Consider the following 25531-nt stretch of genomic DNA (forward strand, 5'->3'; position numbering starts at 1 on the left):
TCCGGAGCACCTCACACCAGACCCCCTCCTCTATAACCTCTCCCAGCTCTTCCTCCCACTTTGCTTTGATCCCTTCCAGTGGTGCCTTATCCTCTTCCAGAATAGCTCCGTACACCGCTGACATTGCCCCCTTCTCCAGTCCTCTTGTCGTCAACACCTCCTCCAGCAATGTGGAGGCCGGTTCCTCTGGGAAGCTGTGTATCTCCTTCCTGGCAAAATCCCGAACCTGCATGTGCCTAAACCCTTCTCCCTGCTCTAGCCCATACTTCGCTTCCAGCTCCCTCAATCCTGCAAACCGACCCCGAAGAAACAAATCTTTTAGCGTCTTAATCCCCTTCTCTTCCCATTTCCGAAAACTTCCATCCCACCTCCCTGGCTCAAATCTGTGGTTCCCCCGAATCAGCATTTCCCTTGACCCTAAACCCAACCCGAAGTGTTGGCGAAACTGCCTCCAGATTTTCCACAAAGCTATTATTACCGACCTCCCTGAATATTTCCCCGGAGCTATTGGGAGCGGCGCTGTTGCAAGTGCCTTCAGCCCCGACCCCCTGCACAAACTCTCCTCCATTCTGACCCACTGAGAATCCACCCCTCAGAGCCAGCTCCGCACTTTCTCCACATTCGCCGCCCAGTAGTAGTACAACAAGTTTGGGAGACCCAAACCCCCTGCCTGCCTTCCCCTCTGTAGCAGCACCTTTCTCACTCTGGCCACCTTCCCTCCCCATATGAATGTGGTAATCCTTCCCTCAATCTCCCTGAAAAAAGTCTTTGGCAGGAAAATCGGGAGGCATTGAAAAATAAACAGGAATCGCGGCAACACATTCATTTTAACCGCCTGTACCCAACCTGCCAGTGACAGAGGAAGGCCGTCCCACCTTGCCAGATCGGCTTTCACTCTCCCCACCAAACTAGTGATGTTGTACCTGCGAAGCCTCCCCCACCCCCGGGCAACCTGCACCCCCAGATACCTAAAATGAGTCCCTGCTCTACGGAATGCCCCCCCCCCACACCCACCCCTGCCCCCACCCCCGGCCGAGACACCACAAAGTACTCACTCTTGTCCAGGTTCAACTTGTACCCCGAGAAAGACCCAAATACCCGCAGTAGCTCCAATATTCCTCCTATCGACGCACTCGGCTCCGACACATACAGCAGCAAGTCGTCAGCATATAAGGGCACCCTATGCTCTACCCCCCACCATTCCTTTCCATGCTCCCGAACTTCTCAATGCGATGGCCAACGGCTCAATCGCAAGTGCAAACAGCTGGGGGGGACATAGGACATCCCTGTCTCGTCCCACGGTGGAGAGAGAAATATCTCGAACTGATATTATTTGTGCGGACACTCCCCTTCGGTTACTTATATAATAGCTTTACCCAGTTCACAAACCTTGGTCCAATCCCAAACCGCTCCAGCACTGCCATCAGGTACCCCCATTCTACCCTATCAAACGCCTTCTCGGCGTCCAATGCCACAACTACCTCAGTTTCCTTTCTTTCCGCCGGTGCCTCCCTTTCACGAACCCCGTCTGATCCTCCCCTATTACCTTCGGAAGGCACTCCTCCAGCCTACCCACCAGTACCTGCGCCAACACTTTTACGTCCACATTCAGAAGTGATATGGGCCGATACGACCCACACTCCGTCGGATACTTATCTTTTTTTAGTAACAGGGAAATCGATGCCTGCCCCAAGGTTTGCGGCAACACCCCCTTCCCTATCGCCTCCTCCAACATCCCCACCATCAGGGGTGCCAACCTATCCTTACATTTTTTATAATATTCCACCGGAAACCAATCCGGCCCTGCCACCTTCCCCGACTGCACCCTCCCAATCGCATCCTTTATCTCCTGCTCAACTATTGCTCCTTCTAACGTAGCACTGTCCCCCTCCCCTAGCCTCGGATACTCCAACCCATCGAGAAATTCCTGCATCTCACGGTCTCCTGCGAGTGGCTCTGACTTGTACAACCTCTCATAAAACTCCTCAAAAACCTTGTTAATCAGCACTGGGGCCACCACCACCTTCCCTGCCCTATCCTTCACCTGAAGAATTTCCCTTGCCGCTGCCTCCCTCCGGAGCTGACCTGCCTTATCTCCATGTTCATAAACTGCACCCCTTGCTCATCTCAGTTGGCGCACCGCCTTCCTGGTGGACAGTCGGTCGAAGCTCGCCTGTAGCTCCTTCCTCTTTTCCAGCTTCGCCGGGCCCCCATCCTCTGCATACCTCCAACATCTCATCTATTACCCTCTACCGCTCCAACCTCTCCTCCTTATCCACCCTAGCCTTAAACAAAATTACCTCACCTCTCACCACCGCCTTTAGAGCCTCCCAGACGACTGCCTTCGACACCTCACCCGTACAATTGAAACCTACATATTCCTTAATTACCTTTTCAATTTTCTCACAGAATACTTGGTTCCCCAAAAGCTCCACATCCAGTTTCCACCCCGGTCTCTGCGCTGCCCCCTTCTCCAGCACCATATCCACCCAATGTGGGGCGTGATCTGACACTGTAATTGCAGAGTATTCCGACCCCTTGACTCCAGCCAGCAAAGCCTTCCCACCACAAAAAAGTCAATCCGCGAGCATACCTTATGGACCGGAGAAAAAGAGAGTACTCCAGTTCCCTTGGGTGCAGGAACCTCCAAGGGTCCACCCCTCCCATTTCCACCATTAGCCCAGCCAGAGCCTTCGCCCCCCCCTGATGGGACCAGCGAGCGCAGCCATGATCTGTCCAACCTTGGCTCCTGCACCAGGTTCCAGTCCCCCCCACAATCAGCTCATGCGTGTCTAAGTTGGGAATAGCCCCAACCACCTTCCTCACGAATCCCACATCGTCCCAATTGGGACCGTATACACTTAAGAGCGCCCCTAATCTCCCCTCCAATGCCCGTCACAATCACATATCTACCCCCCTCAAGTGAGTCTCCTGCAGCATTGCTGCATCGGCTTTCAAACTTTTAAGATGTGCAAGCACCCTTGACCTCTTGACCGGACCTCCTAGCCCTCTCACGTTCCACGTGATTATCCTTACTGGGGGTCTCTCACCCCCCACCCCCCCACCTTTCTTATCCACCATTACCATACCACCGGCCCTGCCCCATAAGCCTGACCCGCCCCTGTCCATTGTTAACATCGAACCCCTTCCCCCCCCCCCCGCCCCCCTCCCAAGAACCCCCCCTACAAAAACATCCCCCAACATCCCTCCCTCCACCCACTCTTGCTCGCCTCGTAGGCCCATTGAAGCCTACTATCCGGCTCCAACGTCCGCAGTCCTCCTCTCACCTCACCCCCGTTGAATAACTGACTCTAGTTAGCTAGCGCGGGTGGCTCCCCCCCCCCGGCAATACCTCTCGCCCCCTTCCACCCAGTCCCAGAGAAAGAAACACCAAAACAAACCCAACAATCCAACCCCTATAATTCACTAACATAACATTTAACCGTCGCAACACAGAACGCCATTAAATTGAACTCTGTAACAATGCAAAGAGAAGTAAATTTCAAATTTCAATACAAATCAGTAAAAAGTTGTAACATTTGTACATTTTCCAGCCGCTCAAACACAGTCCACAGTCTCTCTTCCAGTTCCGCTCTTCACATCTGTCCCAAGCCTTCTGCCCTCACAAACGCCTCAGCCGCCTCCGCTGTCTCAAAATAAAAGTCTTTGGCTTTATACGTTACTCTCAACTTCGCCGGGTACACCACACCAAATCGCACCCCCTTCTTGTACAAAGCCGCCTTCACTCGCCCAAACGCCGCTCGTCTTTTTGCCAACTCCACCGTCCAGTCCTGGTAGATCCGAACCACAGTACCATCCCACAGCACCTCACGCTTCTGCTTAGCCAGCTTAATACTTTCTCCTTCATGCAAAACTTATGGAAGCAGATAATTACTGCCTTTGGCGGCTCGTTCACTTTAGGCTTCGGCCTTAATGACCGATGAGCTCGGTCTAGCTCGTACAGGGTGGGGTTCTCACCCTCCCCCATCAGCTCTGCCAACTTCTTAGCGAAGTATTGGTTGGCCTTGGGCCCTCGGCCCCTTCGGGCAAGCCCACAATTCTCAAATTGTGCCGCCTTGAGCAGTTTTCCAAGTCTTCCAGCTTTGCTCGGAGCCCTCTGTTAACCTCCACCGCCCTCTGCAGCTCATCCCCCATCGAGGTGACCTGGTCGCTGTGTCGTGTCACGGCCTCCTCCACTTCCTTCATCTTCTCGCCCTGCTCTCTCACCTCGACCAATGTCTTTGCCACCTCCACCCTGATCGGGCAGAGTGCCTCTTCCAACAATGACCTCACCACGACCACCATCTCTTTCTTCAGGATCTCCATGTGCCTCACCAAGCGTTTTTCCAGCTCCACCACCATCACCTCGGTCATCTTCTCCACCGTAAGTAGTGCAGTCCCGTCTAGCAGTTCGGCTTCCGCCGTCCTGTCAACACTTTTGCTTATCTTCTCCTTCGGTGGCGAACCCGCGTTTCCTCCTTTCTTTGACGCTGCTTTTCGCATCTTTTAGCGGCTTGTTTTTTTATCATCTTTCCTTTCTCCTCTCTCCCCCTTCACCCTCCTGCCCTTCATCAATCTGACATTCTTCTTTTTTGAGAGAAAAAAAAAACTTTTACCAAACTTCCATAAATCTTCTTTCTTTCTCCTCTACATTCAACTGGGACCAGGCTTCAACCTTCTTCTTCCTAGGTGGGAGCCATCCGACGTGGAGCACCCTCCCTACATGGCGCTCGGGCCTCGGGCCTGCCGCCTCGACCTCTTCGAAGCTCTGCCCCCGCTGCTCCGACCTGCCGGGCCCGGCACCTCAGCCTCTGCTGCCCGTGCGGGGTTCTTCGCCGGCTTTTAAGCCGGCCCCGATGGCTGCTCGTGGCGGCCCCAAAGGCCGACGATAGTCGGGGAGTGCGTGGTCGCCGCGAATCGCGGCCACCGTCGGGAGCTCTTTTTTTTTGCGGCCGCCCTGCTCGCCCACCCCACCGGAGGTCCTGGTGACCAATTATAATGGGTAATTGGCAATAAGGACAGACAGACATACAAGATCTTAAACAAGATAATAACAGAAATTATGCTTGTGCCCACAGAACTCTGGAACCACAGAAGCCTCAGGAAGATTACGAAGGAAAGCAGAAGAACATGAAGACAACCATCATAGTCTACATTTGGATCTTCGCGAGATCACTCCAGTTGCGCGCGGACACGACCCCCCTGACCCCTACCACACAGGCCGTAAACGTTTCCCACCCCTGCCATACACTGTACCCAGAGCTAGCAACCGATACAGCAACCTGGTGTGACAAGTTCATTACTTGGCATTCCCTGTCCTACGTTGTAGAAGCACTATTAGTACTTGCAATACTCTGCAGTATCGTTCAGACACTAAGGATTACGAAGTGGTGGAGGAAAGCTTCCCGCAGTCCGGTATACACATTTAGATCCCCGATTTTCAGACTTCAACAAACCCCCCATCCTCTAAGTGAATTAAAGTGCATCCATTTTTTTGTGTTTGTGTTCTAATAAAAGAGATGTAAAACTCTGTGCTTGACTGCCAAGCCAGAGAGACCAGTGTTGCTGCTACTGTATAGTTTAAAATGTTGTACATGTTTTTCATGATTAAGGATAGTTTAGTTAAGGACAGTTAGGGGTTCCAGTTTTTTTTATTTTGTAATGCATGCCTGAATGTCATAGCGCCCCGTAGAATTTTATAATGATGTATGTACATAAAGTAATTTAGGTAAAAGTTCCAATCCATAGGACAGAGTGGTGTAGTGCCTGTCCATGCTTATGGGTGCCCGACTTAGGAGGAGAACGAAGAAGATGCAGTAATTTGATCCTTCACGCTTCGCGTTGAGGATCACAAGGAGTGAGTGTAGCCATCTGAGATGGCCACTTCCAAAATACAAAATGGATGCCCGCAATGAATGTAGGGAATTATGGACAATGTTAGGAAAGCAAGCAGGCACAGAGCCTGTATGCATATTGGGATGGCAGCTCCCAGACGAGACTGAAACTTTACGTCAATTAACATATTGATGGCCCATCTCCAGGAACAAAGGAGAGATACTCAAGCAACCAATCCAGCTCCAGACATCCCGGCGTCAGTTCCCCAAACCGAAAGCGCAAACAATGCAAGGCCAACGGCCACCTAAGACACACCCAGCCATCAGGGCACCAACCCCTTTAATGGTCAAGATCAATACCAGTGATCGACAAGTGGCCCAATTAATTGGGGCCAAGGTTAAGGCCCGCCCAAAAGCGTGCGAAGACCCTCCGGGTATAAGAAGAAACCCCTGAGAGAGAATCGCTCTCTTGGACTTGGCTCTAAGTGGAGAGACCCATCCACCAGCTGCACCAGAAGCACGCAAGTCCAAGGTCAACACTCGCTACCAGACGGACGACCTTAGCTGTTCTCCTGTACCACTTCGAACCCAACAACCTCAGATCCGAACAACGGCCATTGTTCCTCTGACTGAATGGGCACCCGAAGCTAAGTATAGGCGTTAGCGTTAGAGATAGTTTAGTTGTAGTACATTGTGCATGAGTAGATATTACTGTGTAAATTAGTATTGACTTTGAACTAACTAACTGGTGTATTGGCTCTTTGATCAGTATTCGGGTTTGAACCTTGCGGCAGTGTCGAGAGATACCTGGCGGCTCTAAAGTAAACATAATTAGGATTAAGGCGACCATATTGACCGCCATATTAGAACCAGAGAAACAGAGCAACACACCCACTACCCTCTGCGTAATAAACCTGCCTCGTAAATCTCCTCTAAACCTTGCCCCTCGCACCTTAAACCTAGTTATTGACTCCTCTACCCTGGGAAAATGTCTGACTATCTACTTTGTCTATGCCCCTCATAATTTTGTAGACCTCTACCAGGTAGCCCCTCAACCTCCTTCGTTCCAGTGAGAACAAACCAAGTTTATTCAACCTCTCCTCATAGCTAATGCCCTCCATACCAGGCAACATCCTGGTAAATCTTTTCTGCACCCTCTCTAAAGCCTCCACATCCTTCTGGTAGTGTGGCGACCAGAATTGAACACTGTACTCCAAGTGTGACCTAACTAAGGTTCTATACAGCTGCAACAAGATTTGCCAATTTTTATATTCAATGCCCCGGCCAATGAAGCATGCCGTATGGCTTCTTGACTACCTTCTCCACCTGTGTTGCCTCTTTCAGTGACTTGTGGACCTGTACACCTAGATCTCTCCGACTGTCGATACTCTTGAGGGTTCTACCATTCACTGTATATTCCCTACCTGTATTAGAACTAAGGTGTTAAACCCACTACCTGCAAGGACAGTCGATGGTGAGACTTGTGACTAGTCCAACATTGAGTGACAGACACTTTCAGTAATGCCAATTGCTTTGTGATGAATGCCTGGAGGATTGGAACACTTAATGGCAGAAACACCATTCAAACACACATGACTAATCTTTGAATTCACCAAAATTACATCCACATTGCAGCTGCCATACACAAGTCGATGAAAAGAGGTCAGTCCAAAGCAACACCAGGGTTCATGTCCGGCTTTAAAAGAGGTGTAGAGGACAGGATCTCTATAGTCAAACAATAAATGGTCCTTGGGTACAAAAACAAAATGCTTTAAAAAAGATCAACCAAGGCTACAACACAAGTCAGTCTGATCGTATTGATGGCAGTCAGAGGAAAAAAATTACTGAAGGATCAATATCAACTACAATAGCAGTCGCAGCATAGTTGATCAACAGTGTTTTGAAATATGCTTTAAAGTATGCTTCAAAGCATTAAAATAATGTACAACAATAAAACAGCATCTGTTTTACCAATGTGTGCTGTAGATTTCAGGCCCAGGAAGGAAAATAATATAACTGAGTTAAAACAAATTTCCACTTAAGTTGTTCACACCATAGTAAGGAAACAGATTAGATATCCAATTAAATATATTGTGGCAAGGCCAGCACGGTGGCGCAGTGGTTAGCACTGTTGCTTCACGACGCTGAGGACCCGGGTTCATTCCGGACATTGGGTCACCGTCCGTGTGGGGTTTGCACATTCTCCCCATGTCGGTGTGGGTCTCACCCCCACAGCTCAAAAAGATGTGCAGGGTAGGTGAATTGGCCACACTAAATTGCCCCTTAATTGGAAAAAAATAATTAGGTATTCTTAGTTTCGAAAAATATATATATTGTAGTAACTGAATGATCAATTTATACCATGGCTTACAACCATAATTCATAATGGGACTGCAGCTAACGTCATATCATATTGATGTCTGATTTCATGATTTTCTTCTCACCATTATGCCAGTTGAAGTCGAACAAATTCAGAAACTATACAATGACGACTTAAGTATGGACAGATAAGAGCTTTATTTGCATATGTCAATATGCAACAAACGTAGCCAGAATTTCAACAGAATTCAAGAACACAATCTTTTCATCATCCCTAACTGCATTCTGCTCAATATTCAAACCACCAAGTATCACGAGTAGAGGAGATTTTTTATGGGCGGCAGTGATTAGACACACCAGGGACACGGATTTGATTCCCTGCTTGGGTCAGTCTGCGCGGAGTCTGCAAATTCTCCCCATGTCTGCATGGGTTTGACCCGGGTGCTCCAGATTCCTCCCACAAGCCCCAAAAGATGTGCTTGTTAGGTGGACATTCCGATTCTCCTTTGGTGTACCTGAACAGGCGCCGGAGTGTGGCGACTAGGGGATTTTCACAGTAACTTCATGCAGTGTTAATGGAAGCCTACTTGTGAAACTAATAAAGATTATTAAACTGTAGTGAAACTGAAGTTAAAACTGTCATTAGCAACCTAGGACATGTAATAATAAGCTTATTTTTTTATCCTCCTGGGTGCTTACCAGCTTGTTCTCTTTAACATACACACATTTAACTAGCTGTGTCAAGATGACTGGCATACTTTCATAGTGTCTAGTTACTGTCTAGAAATACATACGGACTAATTTTTCAATTTGTATTTATGTAGGACCATTAATGTAGAAAATCATGGCAAGATATTGCACAGCAGTATGATTGGCCAAACAAATTACACTAAGCCAAAGTGGAGATATTTGGACAGGTAATTAAAATCTTGGTCAAAGAGGTAGGTTCGGAGAGACTTCTTGGAGAGAAACGCCATATTTAGGGAAATAATTCAATAATCTCGGGCCTAAACAGCTAAAGGCACGAGTGTCAATGTTGGACAAAGAAAATAGGGAAGGCACAAAAGGTCACAGATGGGAGAACATAGTTTTTTGAGGATTGTATGGCTAGAAGAAAGGCAGGGGCAAGGATCAAGCACAATGGGCAGAAGCCAAGATTATATCCTTTATAGCTTAATAACTGCAACCACTTTCTGCATTAGGGACAGGAAGAATATTAAAAATTATTTCCTCAGGTTTCAATGCATTAGTTCCACAAACAAATGAAGACATGTCAATTTAGCGTTTACTGAACTGAGAATGCGAAAACCCTACAGTTAACACACAAATATGAACATATAATGCAAGTATATTGCATACATTAAAATATTTAATACTGTTTTGATTACCCTTTTCTAGTTTCTTGTTAGACCCGCCAAAACGGCCGTGTCTGATGTGCACATAACATGCAACTTAATGTCTATGCCCAGGTCTATCACAATTGAAAAGATAAACAGACTGACCTTGGAAATAGATGGAAAGATTGAGGCATCTTCTTGGGTCTATATTTTTAAGTAATTAGTCATTTAAAAACATGCTGCAGTTAGAACAAAATGCGAAACGGTCTCATAACTAGTGATGTAAGGCATAAAAAGATTATGGGAAGAAATTTGGATTTGATCTGAGCAATAGAAACTCCATGCTGCAACCTACTCAACATTTGTGACTTTTGCTGGCGCCTTGAATTCCACAAAATAATTATGCTGATTTAGATTATCAACTGTGTTCTTCTCGTCTGACAACATCAAGTTCAGTACAAATTAAGCAATAAACAGCATAGCTGGATTCCTTCCATATGATTTTGAACAGGGTACTTGGTCACTATAAGATACTTAAATAGCTCCCATTGTTGAAAAGCTCTGGTTTACAATGCCAGGCAGCAATTCATACAACACCCACATAATACGTCAAAAAAAATTAACAAAAGACAGCGAGAGGGGAAGTTACTTGTTGGGCTCATGATCTTTGACCAAATTGTAATGGAAAGCTCTGAATAGGATATGACAATAAGTGAGAAATTATGTTGACAAAGCACTGGAGCTCACCCAAGTGAGAATTTGCATGCCACTATTGTGGAGTTAGAAATTCCAATGGTGAGCAGTATTTTCTTTAAAGTAACTTTTAAAGTTATCAATTTTATATTCTGATATTTGACTCACTAAAGTGACCAGTCCACAAGATAAATTTAGTGAGGGTGGGCTCACAGAGCAGCCTCAGTAGATAAAAATGCAAGTCAGAGAATTAGGACTGAAATTGCTCCCTAACATTTGCACCAACAGCAAGTTATTCTATCACTAAAGGACTTCAAGTCAAAGCTGGCTCTGTCCTCATCAGATGATTCACACATGCACACTTCCATCAGTTGCAGAGTAATAATTTGGAACAGGAATGCTGGCTGATATTGTTCTTCGCCATAAATTAGAAATGGTGGGATCTATCGTAAGACGATGCGGAGACCAGCCAACTCAGCATAGATTAGCAATCAAACCTGGGAACTACAGACTGTGGCTTAGCAACCTTATCAACTGGTGAAACCTGAAGAAAGTTGAAACAACTACAGATTTAAACATTAATTGCGGCAATAAAGCTAACTACTGGAGAGGCGGCACTTATTTTTTTTATAAGCTATGTTTAGGTGTACAGAGTACAATTTGATTAAATTTAAAAAAAATATATGCCAAATCAACATTCCAAAACATCAACTTACAAGTTGAAGAACTGCTTCGTCTTCCAACATGGGCTCATCCACCAATTGTTGCCCATCCTGCTACAAAAGTGAAACAGAAAACAATAATTACAGGCTGTTGTGTAATGTTTTTAATACTGACAATAATTTTTTCTTAAAATCGAGAGTGAAAAGTTTCTACTAAAAGCTTATCCTATTGAACATTACCAATCTGCTTCTACTGGAAGGAATTGTCACAGAAAAATAAAAGGCTAACCGTGAAGAGCTTTATTTAGCAGTGATTTGATTCCACTATTTAATCATAAGGACAAACTTCCATGGCAAATCTGTTCATCAGTAAACCAAAATCTGCCAAAATCCCATGCAAGTGACCTTTCGACAATTACTATAATAGTTTCATTAAAGTCCAATATTTAAACCACATTCAAATATACTAGAGATTATCCAAGAATTGAGAACAAGAATGTACTGTACTTGAAGGTGTTATATTTGTTATATCTCCATGTGTATAACCCATACCACAGTCATTTCTTAGAAGCTACCAAAGGAATTTGAGGACATGACTCATAAGACGTCACAATGTCAAACCCAAACCCAAACTTCTTCCATTTACAGTTCCATAGCTTATAGAAACGATTATGACATTTGAGTGATCTTCATGTTATGCAGCCCTATTCACAGCAAAGTTCCCAGTCTTAGATTAGCCAAAACATTTCCATTTTTGAATTAAAATGGCAGATTCTAATAAAGCTATTACAATTTCTAAGGAATATTAGTTTGATCTAGGCTTGTTCAGTGTATTCATTCTAAATATATCTTGGTCAATATTTAATGGTATTCTATGATCAAGCCCTGAAATACATTTTCTGGTTCTTGGCTGTCACCTTTCCTAGGAATTCTATGATATGCTTCTACATTAAAACAGTGATTACACTTCAAAAGTATTGTTCTGGATGTCATAGGACTGTGAAAAGCACTATATGAATGTAAGTATTTTAAAATAAATCAGGCAAGTAGCCAATATACTTTACTGACATGGCAATCTGCCTTATTCTTTATTCATGGCCAGTTCAAGATCGGTGAACAACCTACTTCATTCTAGCATTATATGGGGTCATATTTACCTAGATACAACCACGGTTTAGAATTACAGGGACAATAATTGTAGCTGTATATTTTTCACTTCTAAAGTATGATAGAAAACATTATATTGGTTCATGAATTTATTGCAAGTGATTACACTATGGCATCATCAAAACTTTACAGAACCATTGGTAATTTACTCAGAGGTAATACTGTCAAGAGATGGAACAGTACATAAAAATATCAATAGCTTAACAGCAGGTTTACACTTCTATCTTGCCCCTTAGATTGCAGATTCAGTAGATCCAAGTTCAGTCCACTTGTGGTTGGGTTAGTCTCCTACTAAGCAAGTCTGTCAACTGGTATGACTCATTTAATCCATTTTCTTTAAGGTCTGGATTTCAATGCTGGAAAGTCATATTCACAAACAAACTGGGGCGGGGGGGTAAACAACGTCCGTCAAATAATCTTTAGTCACAAAGCATTTTAAGTACACAATTGAGGTGGTGGCAATGGTATAAACATCTGACGCTAGCTGAACCTACACTGAATCTGAAGAAATGGTTAAGTCATGAAGATTAATTGTGAAACAGCTACTTAATTCAAATACACGAGGGGAGTTGTCTTAGGGCAACCAAGAGAAACAAGGAGAAATGGGGGCTTGATAGGGCGGATTCAGATAAGGAAAGTCAATGCTGGTAATATAACTATTTCCTCTCTCAATTATGCTAGGATTTACTGAACAGGGAAGAGAAAATGGAGACGGGTGCTCAGTGCACTGCATTCTGCAGTGATTAGTCTTCCACCTGATCACTCTCATCAACCCCAGAACAAAGATAAGGGGTGGGATTCTCCAGTCTCCAATGCCGAAATTGCATTCGGCGATCGGCCAGAGAATCCACATTGCGCCGAAATCGGGGGCAGCGCCGCTTTCACAATGCTCCGCCCCCTCCAAAACACACTCTAGGAGTACAGCGCACGGACGGCCTCAGGACATTACCAGAGGCCCTCCCCCGACGGCATGGGTCACTCGTGCTTTTTTTCCCCCGGAACTTGGCGTGGCAGTTGGGGACTGAATCCAGCACTGCCAGTCAGGGGAGAGCCAATCTGCGGGCAGGGAGGGCTTTGGTAGGGGCTGGGGGTACTGGTGGGCGGATGGTGAGCCAAAGGGGGGCACTATTTGACAGGCTGGGTCCGCGCACGGCCGCCGCCATGTTGCATGGCGCGGCCGCTGCATGCTGCCGCCATGCGCGACCACGGATCTGGAAATTCTCCGGCCGTGTGGCAGCTAGAGCTGGGTGCTCTATGCTGCATTCCTGCTAGCCCACCACCAGATGAGGATCGGTGGCAGTTTTGCACCGATTTTTCGGTTAGAAAACGCCAACGTTCCTATGCGGTGTCATGATATAGTCTCCAAATCAGAGAATCCAGCCCAAGTGCTCTCTCAAAGTAATTAATAATCACTCCAATCAAATGCAAACTAAAGCAAATTTACTCTCCACGTGAATCAGAACTTTAAAATTACATCCATCAGGAATAGATGAACATGCCTTTGGGTATCATTTCTTTAAATTTATGGAAATGTAACTATTGGGGAAGAGCAAAACCATCAATATACGATAGCCACAGCGAATTCAAAGAAAAAGTTCAGAAGCAATTTTATCCAGGACTGAAAGAATCAGGCACTTATTATTGCAGAGAGTCAAGGCGAATAGCACAGATTCATTGAAGGGAAAACAACAATGGAACATATTGTAAGCAAAGTCACCATAGTGCCAGGTGAACAAAGGCTGCTTTCTCCTTTTGAAGGGAGAACTTACTGGTGGTGGTTTAACCAGAGGGTCACCACACCTCAGACGAGGGGCAAGGTTGAGAAGACAGGCTTCATGAATAACCTCAGCCAGTACAGGAATGGAACCCGCGCTGCTGGCCTTGTTCTGCAGCACGAACCAGCTGTCTAGTCAAGTGAGCTAAACCTGCCCCCAACAGTGGAGCATATAGATCATCAATGAATGATTGGGCCTGTTGTTGTGCTGTAGATTTGATGTAATTGTAATTACAAAGTTGGCTTCATGAACTGCAAGTCCATTGTCATAATCTTGCTCCTCAGATAGTTGGGTAGGTCAGATCCACTTGTGACTGACCCAAGAAATATGCTGGGAATCTTTGCACTACTAACAATACATGTTTAGGATCCCTTAAATTCTATATATTTTTTAATGTTTTAATTGCAGTTTTCAATTTTATAAACTGTACAGTAGATAAGAGTATGTGCATCGGTACAATATACAAAAGGTTTCCCTTGGTATCAATCCACCCCCGGTTCCCCACCACCCCTTCCTTTGTTGCAAGATATTTTCTAAAGTCACTTATTGTACAACGGGCAGTTTTCCTCTATTTACATATCTGCGGTGCTTTCCCCTTCCCAACACCCCCCACCCCACTTTGTTGATTGGCCCCTGGCCCCGCTGCTTCCCTATCTTATTTTGGGTGTTTTTTTGGGGGTTCCATTATTTGCAGCCTTGCTCTAGGCCTCTTGATATCCGGTCTGGCCGTTCTCCAGCCTCCCCCTCCTCAGGCCTCCACCCACCCTTCCTCCCTCCCCTATACCCTGCAGTCTTGTTGGCTCCCATGTCTCTTCCCTCTCTCTCCTCCCCCCCTCCCGGACCATGTTGGTGAATGGCCTCCATGCTTTGTGGAAGCCCTCCTCTGACCCTTGGATAGAGAATTTGATCTTCTCTAGGTGGAGAAATTCCTACAGGTGTGCCAACCAGTCTGCAGCTGTGGGCGGTGCTGCCAATCGCCAGTTGAGCAGGATTCTTCGATGGGCGAATAGGGAAGTAAAGGCATGGGCCTCGGCACCCCCCCCGCTTTCCCCATGAATAGTTCTGGCTGGTCCGATACCCCAAAGACTGCCACTCTAGGGCACGCCTCCACCCCCGCACCTTGGACATTGCCTCAAAAAAGGCCATCTAAAACCCGACAAGTCGGCGGCATGCCCAGCCTCCCTGGCACTTTTCACATTTATACTCCACCTCTGGGAAGAACCTGCTCATTCGGGTTCTTATCACATTCTGTGCACTACTTTCAGTTGCATGAGGCTTAACCTTGCGCAGGAGGTGGAGTTGGCGCTGTTCAGTGCTTCACTCCAGAGTCCTCACCCTATTTCCATCCTTAGTTCTTCCTCCCATTTTTCTCATGTTTCGTCCAGTGGGGAGCGTGTCCTTTCTAATAGCCTGTACCGGAGCCCACAATTTTCCCCCTCCAATATTACCCTGGTCCAGTAGCTCCTCTAGCATGGTGTCTCAGGGTCTGTGGGTATGCTGTAGTTTCCTTGTGGAGAAAGTGCTTCACTTATAGGTATCGGAATTGGTTCCCATTAGGTAGCTGCAATCTCTCTGCCAATTCCTTTAAGGTCGCTAGTTTGTCCTCGTGTAAAATTCCCCAACAGTCATTCAGTGTTCCCCTCGTCCTGACTCCACCTCTTACAGGTGGCATCTAGCATGGCTGGTGCGAACGTGTGGTTGCCGCAGATGGGGGCCATCTCCATCAAATCGATGTGCTGCCTCATCTGGTTCCAGGTTCAGAGGGTGGCTACCACCACTGGGCTTGTTGAGTGTTTTGTTGGCGGGGATGGGAGCACTGCCGTGGCAAGGGCCTGGGGGCCGTCCCTATATAGCTCTCTTCCATCCTCACCCATTCCATGTTTCATTCTTCCACCCATCCCCTCACTCTTTCAACTGCCCAGTGGTAGTACTGTAGGTTTGAGGGGGCCAGGCCCCCCCCCCCCCAATGTTTCTTCTTTGTAGGACTTTTGGGGGTTCTTCCCCCATCCCGTCACACAAACAGCATGATCATTTTGTCTATCATGTCGAAAAAGGCCCTTGGGGATTTAGATCTGTATGGATTGGAGCAGGAAGAGGAACCTGGGCAGTACATTCATTTTGATTGTCTGTACCCTCCCCCCACCCCAGAGAGAGAGCAGGTGTATCCCATCTCTGCAAGTCCTTTTTTACTTCCTCCGCCAGATTCATCAGGTTACATTTGTGGATCCATATCCAGTCATGGGCAATCTGGATCTCCAGGTAGCAGAATTTGCTTCGGTCTAGTTTGAATAGTAATCACTCCAGCTCTGCCCCTCAGCTTCACAGGGAACACTTCACTCTTGCTCAGGTTGAGCTTGTAGCCCGGGAAGGCTCCAAACTCTCTCAGGAGCTTAAAGATTCCTTCCATGCCGCTTTGCGGGTCAGGTGTAGAGGAGCAGGTCATCTGCATAGAGTGAGGCTCTGCGCTCTTGGTCTCCTCTTCGGATTCCCTTCCAGCATCTCGCCATTCTGAGGGCATTCACAGTGGCTCAATTGCCAAAGCGAATGAGCAGGAACAGCAGGCATCCCTGCCTTGTGCCTCTGTGCAGCTGGAAGTACTTAGAGTTTGTGGCGTTGGTCCGTATGCTCGCCTTGGGCGTGTTGTACATGGGTATCACTCACGAAGTGAACCCGGTCCCTAGCCCAAACCGCTCAGTTACCTCAATGAAATACTTTCACTCTACTCGAATGCCTTCTCTGCGTCCAGGGTGACGATCACCTCTAGTATTGTCTCCCCGGATGGGGTCATTATCACATTCAACAGTCGTCTGGCGTTCGCTGTTAGCCGACTACTGTTAACAAAGCAGGTCTGGTCCTCTGTGACTACCTCTGGTACGCAGATCTCCAGCCGCGTAGCCAGGATTTTTATGAGTATTATCGCAGCCACACTGAGCAGCAAAATGGGTCGGTATGATCTGCATTCCATTAGGTCTTTGTCTTTCTTGGGTATCAGTGACATGGTGGCTTGCATTAGAGGCAGAGAGCCCCTCGCTAGCGAGTTTGTGATCATCTCCCGCAAGTGCAGGGCCAGTGCTGTTGCAAATTCTTGTAGAAGTCCGCCGGGAACCCATCGGGTCTCGGTGCCTTCCTTTCCTGCATGGAGCTGATGCTCCCCATGATCTCTCCCAGTCCTAGTGGTGCTTCTAGCACCCTCCTCCTATCATCCCCAACGATTGGCATGTCCAGTCTGTCGAGGAACTGTTTCATCCCAGAGTCCCCTTCGAGGGGCTCAGAGGTGTACAGCCCCCGATAGAAGGCCTTGAATGCTTTGTTGATCTTTTTTGGTTTGGCCACCAGGCTGCATCCGCTCTCTTTTACCTGTGCTATTTCCCTCATGGCTGCCTGCTTTCTCAGCTGGTGAGCCACCAAGCGTTTAGCCTGGTCTCCGTGTTCTTAGAAGGTCCCCAGTGTCTGGCAGAGTTGGTGTACTGCCTTATTGGTGGATAGCAGGTTAAAGTCCATTTGTAGCTTTTTCCTCTCCACCGGAAGCTTGACGTTCAGGGCCTCGAGTATCTTCTGGCGACCTCCAGAATGGAGTCGATCAGTTGCTGTCCAGCTACCCTCTCTTCCCCATCTCTACGTGCCTTAATAGGCGATAATTGTTCCTCCAATCTCAATCATCAGTGCCTCCCAGAACGTGGAGGGAGAGTCCTCCCCGTTCCGGTTGTTAGTAATGTACTAGTCTATGACCTGTGATGTTTTCTGGCAGAAGACCTCGTCAGTCAAAAGGATTGTGTCCAACACCATGTGGGGCGTTGGGCACAGCCAGTCTCCAACCTCACATCCATGTAACGTGGAGCATGGTCAGAGATTACAGTTGCGGAGAATTCCGGTCTTGCTATCTCTGGAAGCACCCGTTTCCCCACTACAAAGAAGTCGATAAGGGAAGAGACCTTGTATACTTGCTGGAAAAAATAAGAATTCCTTCTCACCTGGGCGCTTGAACCACCATGGGTCCACAGCCCCCATCTGTTCCATAAATGTTCCCAGTTCTCAAGTCATGCTGCCGCTTTCTCTGTTCTGGAGTTTGACCTGACCATCAGTGGGTCCTGTACACAGTTAAATGCTCAAAAATAACCAACCAAAAATAAAAGTATGGGGAGCAGAGCATGTTCCTTGGATTCAGAGGCTTCCCTGGAATCGGCAGGACAAAATGCAATCAAAGCGATCGGATTGCAGCGCTAGAAAAAGACCTGTCTTAGGTCATGGAATTGAAGAAATATATGGAAAGTGATCTAGAACAGGCATTGTCAAGCTCGGGGGTGCGACCAGCGGGTGGGTCGCGGGCGAATGTCGGGAGGGTCACGGAACCGTCTGTCGCGGCGCTTCCAATCGCGCAATTCTACACAACAGCCGCAGCAGCCGGCTGTTAATAACACCGGCCTTCAAAATGGCCGCGATCATGTAAAGAAATTGCGGCCATACTGCGCATGCATGCCCGATCACCAGCGCGCATGTGCGCCGATGATCGGGCACGCATGCAGAGTGCGGCCGCTTTTTTTTTTTTTTTTTATAAACGGTCGCAGCTTTTGTTTTACAATTTGGGTGCGGGGGGGGGGGGGGGGGGGGGGGGGGGTTATTCATTTAATTTTTATTTCTTTCATTTATTTTATTCATTAAAACATTTTTTTTTTAAAAAACAAGTTTGGTGGGGAGGATTTATTTGATAAAATCTTACAGGAAACAAAATGCTGAACTTTGGACAGATTGAGACTCCATACTTTCTGACACCGGAAGGCTTCACCTTCATCCAACAGGTTCCATTGGAGGAGCACGTACGAGGGCCAATGGGACCCAAAACCATTTCCTCCATGGTCAGCAGCAAACAAGGTAAGAGAAAATGGTAGGTCGCGCAGGTAGCCCAGCGTGGGTTGCAAAAGTCGGCCAGCGTGGGTCACAAAGGTCGGCCGAGTTGGGTCCCGAAGGTTGGCCGGTTCGTAAAAATCGGTCCCCGGAAAAAAAGTTTGAAGAACACGGATCTAGAAAACAGGTCCTGAAGACAGAACATCCACCTCGTGGGTTTGCCAGAGGGGATGGAGGGCAACACGCCCATGGGTACACAGCAAATATGCTGTCCAAGAGGTGGGTGAGGGAGTATTCACCCCCTCCCCCGAATTAGATTGGGCTCATTGCACACTGCCGCTGAGACCTTGTGCCGATGAACCCCCACGAGTAATAATCATAATGTTCCAAAAGAAAAAGGAACAGATCCTGCAGTGGGCCAGAGAGCACTGAACGTAAAATGGTTATGGCCATTCGATTTGGCTATACCAGGACCTCAGCGCAGGGTGGCATTCAACGGGGCGAAGTCTGTTCAACTCAAGAAGGGTATCCGGTTTGGGTTATATTCGGCCTGTCTCAAGTTTCTGTCAGGAGGAGGGGTCACCAATTTGACTCCCCAGACCGTGCGAATATTTTGGTTAAGAAGCTTGCATTGAACTCTGTTTACATCTTTCTTTGTATTGGTTAGAGATTAAAATTGCTGTACGTTCTGGAATTAAGTAACTTTCTACATGGTTCGTTCATACAAAAAAGTTGTTATTGTTGGGGTTGAATTTTCTTTTTTTTTTTTGCATGCTCACTGTGCCTACCCCAAAATTAAGCCCTGAAGAAATACAGAAATGTATCGGTTGGCTACAATCCCCCAGCCCTGACAGCTTCACATCCGAGTTTTATATGAGGTTCTCAGAGCAGCTAATACCTTTATAATTGGACATGTTCAATGATTCACTGTCTAGAGGATCACTACCCCTAATCCTTGCCCAAGCCACAATCTTGGTGCTCAAGGACTCAGTGTGGGTCTTACCGACCCATTTCACTCCTGAACACAGATGTTAAACCTCTGGCTAAAGTCCTGGCATCCTGAATGGAGCCCGGTCTCCCAACTATAATAATAATCGGAAGATCAAAGAGGCTTTATTAAAGGTACCGACCAATGTCTGACGTCTCTTGAACATTCCCCAGCTGCTCGGGAACCTAAAGTTATAGTATCTTTGGATGCAGAAAAAGCATTTTATACAGTGGAGTGGAACTACCTTTGTGATCTTGGGTAGATTTGGCCCCAAATTCTCCTCCTGGGTTTATCTGATATACAATGCCCCGAAAGCCAACATCCGCACAAATGAACTTTTCCCACAATATTTTCCGGTAGGCAGGGCATTAGGCAGGGCTGCCCCCTTTCTCTACTACTCTTTGTGCTGGCAATTTAACTTCTGACAATAGCTCAAAGGTCATTGGATGGATGGAGGGGAACATACGGGGAGAGGAGCACTGAGTCTCACCCTACTCCAATGATCTACTCTTGTATATTAGGGATCCAGCCTCCTCAATAGAAAACATCATGAGGATACTCAAGATTTGGCTCTCTCTCAGGTTATAAATGAAACATGGGTAAAAGTGAGTGTTTTCCAGCGAACCAGTCGGCCAGAGGCGCTCAGCTTGGTTTGCTGCCATTTCGTCTCTCACCTTCTAATTTCCTATAATCTGGGGATCTGCGAAGCCCATAACTGGGCTTTACTCCTCAAACTGAACTATTCCACTCAGGAGGTGGAATAGTCTCCCTCGGACTCTTGCAGGCTCTATGCAAACTGTCAAGATGAATGTGCTCCCAAGGTATCTATTCTTATCAATGTATGCCCATTTTTTTGTCCACAGCATTTTTAATTACAGTTAACAAATTAATATTGCCATTTTTCTGGACAGGCAAGACGCCACAACACTCGGCTTCAGAGAGGAGGAGGATCAAGAGGCTTAACCCTCCTGAATCGCCTGTTGTATTAAAGGCTGCCAACGTACAGAAAATCCTGCAATGGTTCAGTGACCCAGGGTCGAACTGGAGTAGGATGGAGGCATGGTCTTGCGTCACAGCTTCCTCCCCACATACCATAATTGCCCTTCTCCCCTGTAGGTCTTTCCTCGAGCCTTGTGGTGATTCCTTCCCTCAGGATTTGGAAACAGTTCTGGCAGCACTTCAATCTTCTCTTACTGCCCTCATTTGCACCGATGTCTGATAACCACCTCTTCATGTCTTTGAGCTCGGACCCATCGTTCAGGACCTGGAGAATGGGTAGTCTGGGGGCAGGGGTAAATTTCAGATCTGTGCAACTTCATTCAATCGTCGGACCCTACCCTTTGAATAGAGTATACGAGAAATGGGTTAGGGAGCTAGGCTCGGTGCTTACTGAGGAGGTTTGGAGGGAGGTCATCAACAGGGTGAATTCCACTTCATCCTGTGCCAGACTGAGTTTGATTCAGTTCAAAGTACTATGTAGAACACATTGGAGAAAGGCAGGATGAGTGGATTTTTTCAAGACGTGGTGAACAAGCATGACATGCATGCATTTTGTTCTTGTCCTAAGATTGCTGGTTACTGGGTTTCCTTTTTCGACACAATATCCAAGGCTTTCAGATAACGCTAGAACCTTGCCCTCTGGTTGCAATATTTGAAGTTTTGGACTCTGTCATTCTATTCGGGAATGGAGGCAGATATTCTTGCCTTTGCCTCCTTGACTGGAGATCTCCCGCACCACCCAAAGCATCTGCATGGGTGGAAGATATGATATCGGTCTTGCATCTGGGAAAGATCAAATATGGTGTAAGAGTGCCATGGGAGTATCCCTTTAAGAAATATTTTGTCTTATCACATGGCTTCAGTGATGTCATTGTGTGGGTGGAGCTGGGCCCGTGGCTCAGTTTTACTTTGGTTTTGGTTTGTGCTGGTTTTGGTTGCTTTCATTTTCACATTTGGCTGCTGGCTGATAAGTCTTGTCTCTGTATCTGCATTTTAAAAGCTGTTTCCAGATTCCATGATAAGTGCTTTCTGGAAGGAATTCAAACCTGCTGTTTTGGAAAGGACACAAGAGTAGCCATATGCTGGACTTAAAGACAGTAAGAGTGCCATATGCTGTGCCACACCTTTGAAAAGGGTTTTCTGGTTTAATGTGTCATGTGAGAGTACCTTTAAGAAATAAGTGTTTAAGAAATGTATCTTCAAGAAATGGGTGTTTATCAGTGATGTCAGTGTGGGTGGAGCTGGGCTGTCTGTCAGCTTTTTACTTTTGTTTTTGCACAGGCTGTTATATAGAGTGAGTTTTTGTTTTCAGTGTTGGAGCTGAAGCCAGACAAAGCAGGTGTACTGTTGATCTCTGCCATGAAAAGATTATCTCTTGATCATTTGGTGAATTCAGAATTATAAATGTTCTCCGTAGTGAATGTAAACCTAATGTGCTTCTGTTAAAAAGTGTTTCTTTTGATTTCTGGATGTTGTTTGGGAAGTTAAGGATTACTTAGTGTTGTATTCTTTGGGGGTTGTATTTGAATTGATGGTTGCCAAGATGTTCAATATGTTTTAAAAAGGTTAACTAGAGTTCATAGAATAGACATTGTTTTGCTTTAAAAAATATTTGTCCATTTCAGCTGCACCACACCTGTCGAGTGGGCCGTGCGCTCCCCATACCACAATCTATTAAAAGTTGTGGGTCAGGAGAACTCCATGATACACTTTGGGGTTCTCTAAACCAGTGTTCTTCAAACTCAGCGGCGCGTGTTGAGGGTGTCGCGGAGCCGTCTTTCACTGTGCTCCCTATCGCGCAAATCCCTGCGCAGCAGCCGACTTTTAATAACGCCAGCTGTAAGCGGCCTTTAAAATGGCCGTGAACATGTAAAAAAAATTTGGCCGCATTGATTGTGCACGCATGCGCAAAACAATGTGCATGCGCGCCGATGATCGGGCACACATGCGCATTGCGGTCACTATTTTTTTCAAACGGTCGCAGCCTTTTGTTTTACAAGTTTGGGTTTTAAAAATTCATTTAATTTTTATTTTCTTCATTTATTTTATTAGTTTCATTTTTTTTTTTACAAGTTCGGGGGGAGAGGGGGTTTATTATTCTAATCATTTATTTTATTAATTTAATTTTTAATTTTTTTTTTACAAGTTCAGGGGGGTTTATTTAATAAAATTTTACAGTAAAAAAATGCAGAACTTTGGACAGATGTCGCTCAGGCCAGCCGGGTTGGTAAACAAAGTTTGAAGAACACTGCTCTAAATCCTGGCCCATAACAAATGGGATCTTGTTATTAAATTGGAACATCTTAAGGGGGAAATTCATTAAGGGTTATACACAGAGTACTGTAGCTGTGTGGGGTATTTATGTTTCTAGTTGATAAAAATGCTTACTGTGTGTTCAAAAAAATGTTAACTAAATTGGTAGAATAAAACTGGTTTTTGATTAAAAGCACTTAATAACACCTGAAAGACATCGTAACCAAAATCTATAAACCGTTGTAGTTCAGGTGAACTCCATGATATACTTTGGAGTTTTCTAAACCCTGGCCCATAACAAGAGGCTCGGTGGGAAGATTCTACCAGAGATGGTAGCCATTCATTACTTTCTTTAAGGACCTGGATACGTTTGAGGCTTAGGGGGGGTAGAGATTGTGGGGATTAGTTTAGTAATAGGGGTTTCTTGTTCCATTGTATTAGTTAATGACTTTCTTACTCTTGATTCATATTTTTAAAAAATATGTAATATATATTTGTATATATTTGTCACTTTGCAATTACGGTTTATATTTGATAATTGAATAAAATGTTTATTTAAAAAAATCCCCCAAATTTTTCACCTTTGGTTCAACACCCTGCTCCTCTCACTGCACTGTAACAATGCATAACATTTCCTGTAACTACAACTGCAGTACATTGCAGGAGGCATTGGCACAGCGGTGTCGTCACTGGACTGGTGATCGAAGGACCCGGGGTAACACTGGGGACCAGGGTTCGAATCCCACCACAGCATATGGTGGAAGTTGAATCCAAGAACTTTCTGGAATTAAAAGTTTAATGATGACCATTAAACCATTTTCATAAAGCCCAGCGAGTGGCCTTTAGGAAAGGAAATCTGCAGTCCTCACCTGGTCTGGCCACATGTGACTCCAGATACACAGCAAGCCACTCAGTTGTGTCAAACTTCTACGAAGTAACATAAAGGAAAGAAACCGGACTGACCACCCAGCATTGACCTAGGCACTGGGAACTAGAACGGCAAACTCAGTTCTGTCGATCCCACAAAGTCCTCCAAAGACAGGGATAGAGAGATTCTTGACCAACAAGGGAGTCAAAACTTATTTGGGGGTGCAGAATGTGATGTTGAAGTCACAATCAGATCAGCCACGATCTTTTGAACAATAGAGTAGGCGCAAGTGACCGTATAGCCTACTCCAATTCATATACATGTGCTTATGATATTATTATAATCCCGGAGGTTAGGCACTGTCCCCTCCCTCCAGCAGACAAGTTTGTGCAGATGCTACATAGTTGGTTTCCTGTGCTAGATGAACTCAAGCAGTGTAGCACCATCTGGAGATCTACCAATAGCTTTGCTAAGCTCTTGCATTGCAGGCTCAATATCCAGCCCTTCCATGACAGGCAGTCTCTCTATATTGTTGACAGCTTCCACAGTCAGTGCTCTTCCTACAGTACAACAAAAAGCACTGTTGTACCAATCTTTCCAACTATTTTTTTTGCATTTGGTAAGGACCTCCATTACCTTTTGTTTACAGAAGAACTTTTGTTTAGCTGATGGACCAGTTACCTTTTTAATCTGATCATACATTGTCAGTTTTCTGCTGCACAAAGTTGGAACCAGCAGGTATTGGTGCATTACCAGCAGTCTGTTAATCTTTACTCCCAAGCAATACCAATCATCTGAATACAGTTAACACATTACCAAGCTAGTCAGCAAAATAGCAGCCCTGGTTCACTGGCCACATGCTTGGCCGAGTCAGGTCTTTTTAATTCCTAGGATGTGGGCGTCGCTGGCTACGCCAACATTTATGGCCCATCCCTAATTGCCCTTGAGAAGGTGATGACCAGCTGCCTTATTGAATTGCTGCAGTCCATTTGGAGTAGATACACCCACAGCACTTTTAGGGAGGGAGCTCCAGGATTTTGACCCAGCAACAATGAAGGAATAGCAATATTTTTGCAAGGCAGGGTGGTGAGTTAATTGGAGGGGAAGTTCCAGATGGTGGCATTCCCATGTCTGTCCTGTGCTTAGCCTTCTAGATGGTAGTAGTCATGGGTTTGGAAGGTGCTGCTTAAGGAGTCTTGGGGAGTTCCTGCAGCGCATCTTGTAAATGGTACACATATCTGCTACTGCGTGCCGGTGGTGGAGAGAGTGAATGTTTGTAAATGGAGTGCCAATTGAGCAGGCTGCTTTGCTCAGGATGGTGTCGAGCTTGGAGTGCTGTTGGAACTGCACTCATCCAAGCAAGTGAACAGCATTCCACCACACTACTGACTTGTGTCTTGGAGATGGAGGACAGGATTTGGAGTCAGGCGAGTTACTCACCATAGGATTCCCAACCTCTGACCTGCACTTGCAGCATAGTATTTATATGGCTAGTCCAGTTCAGTTTCTGCTCAATGGTAACCCCCAGAATGTTGATAGTATGGGATTCAGTGATGGCAATACCATTAAATGCAGAGATGATGGTTAGATTCCCTCTTGTTGGAGATGGTCATTGATTGCACTAGTGTGGTATGTTACTTGTCACTTATTAACCAAGCCTGGATACTGTCCAGGTCTTTCTACATTTGGATATGGATTGCTTAAGTATTTGAGGAATCATGAATAGTGTTGAACATTGTGCAAGAAACATCAGTAAGCATCCCTACTTCTGATGTTATGATGGAAGGATGGTCA

General features: G+C 46.1%; 1 pseudogene; it reads right to left on the reverse strand.

The window, feature by feature from the left end:
• The window catches only part of LOC140428110 (ribosomal protein S6 kinase alpha-3-like), a 191393-nt pseudogene that overhangs the window by 146295 nt on the left and 19567 nt on the right, over positions 1-25531 (reverse strand).

Source organism: Scyliorhinus torazame, chromosome 8 (genome assembly GCF_047496885.1).
Source record: "Scyliorhinus torazame isolate Kashiwa2021f chromosome 8, sScyTor2.1, whole genome shotgun sequence".
Classification (NCBI taxonomy): domain Eukaryota; kingdom Metazoa; phylum Chordata; class Chondrichthyes; order Carcharhiniformes; family Scyliorhinidae; genus Scyliorhinus; species Scyliorhinus torazame.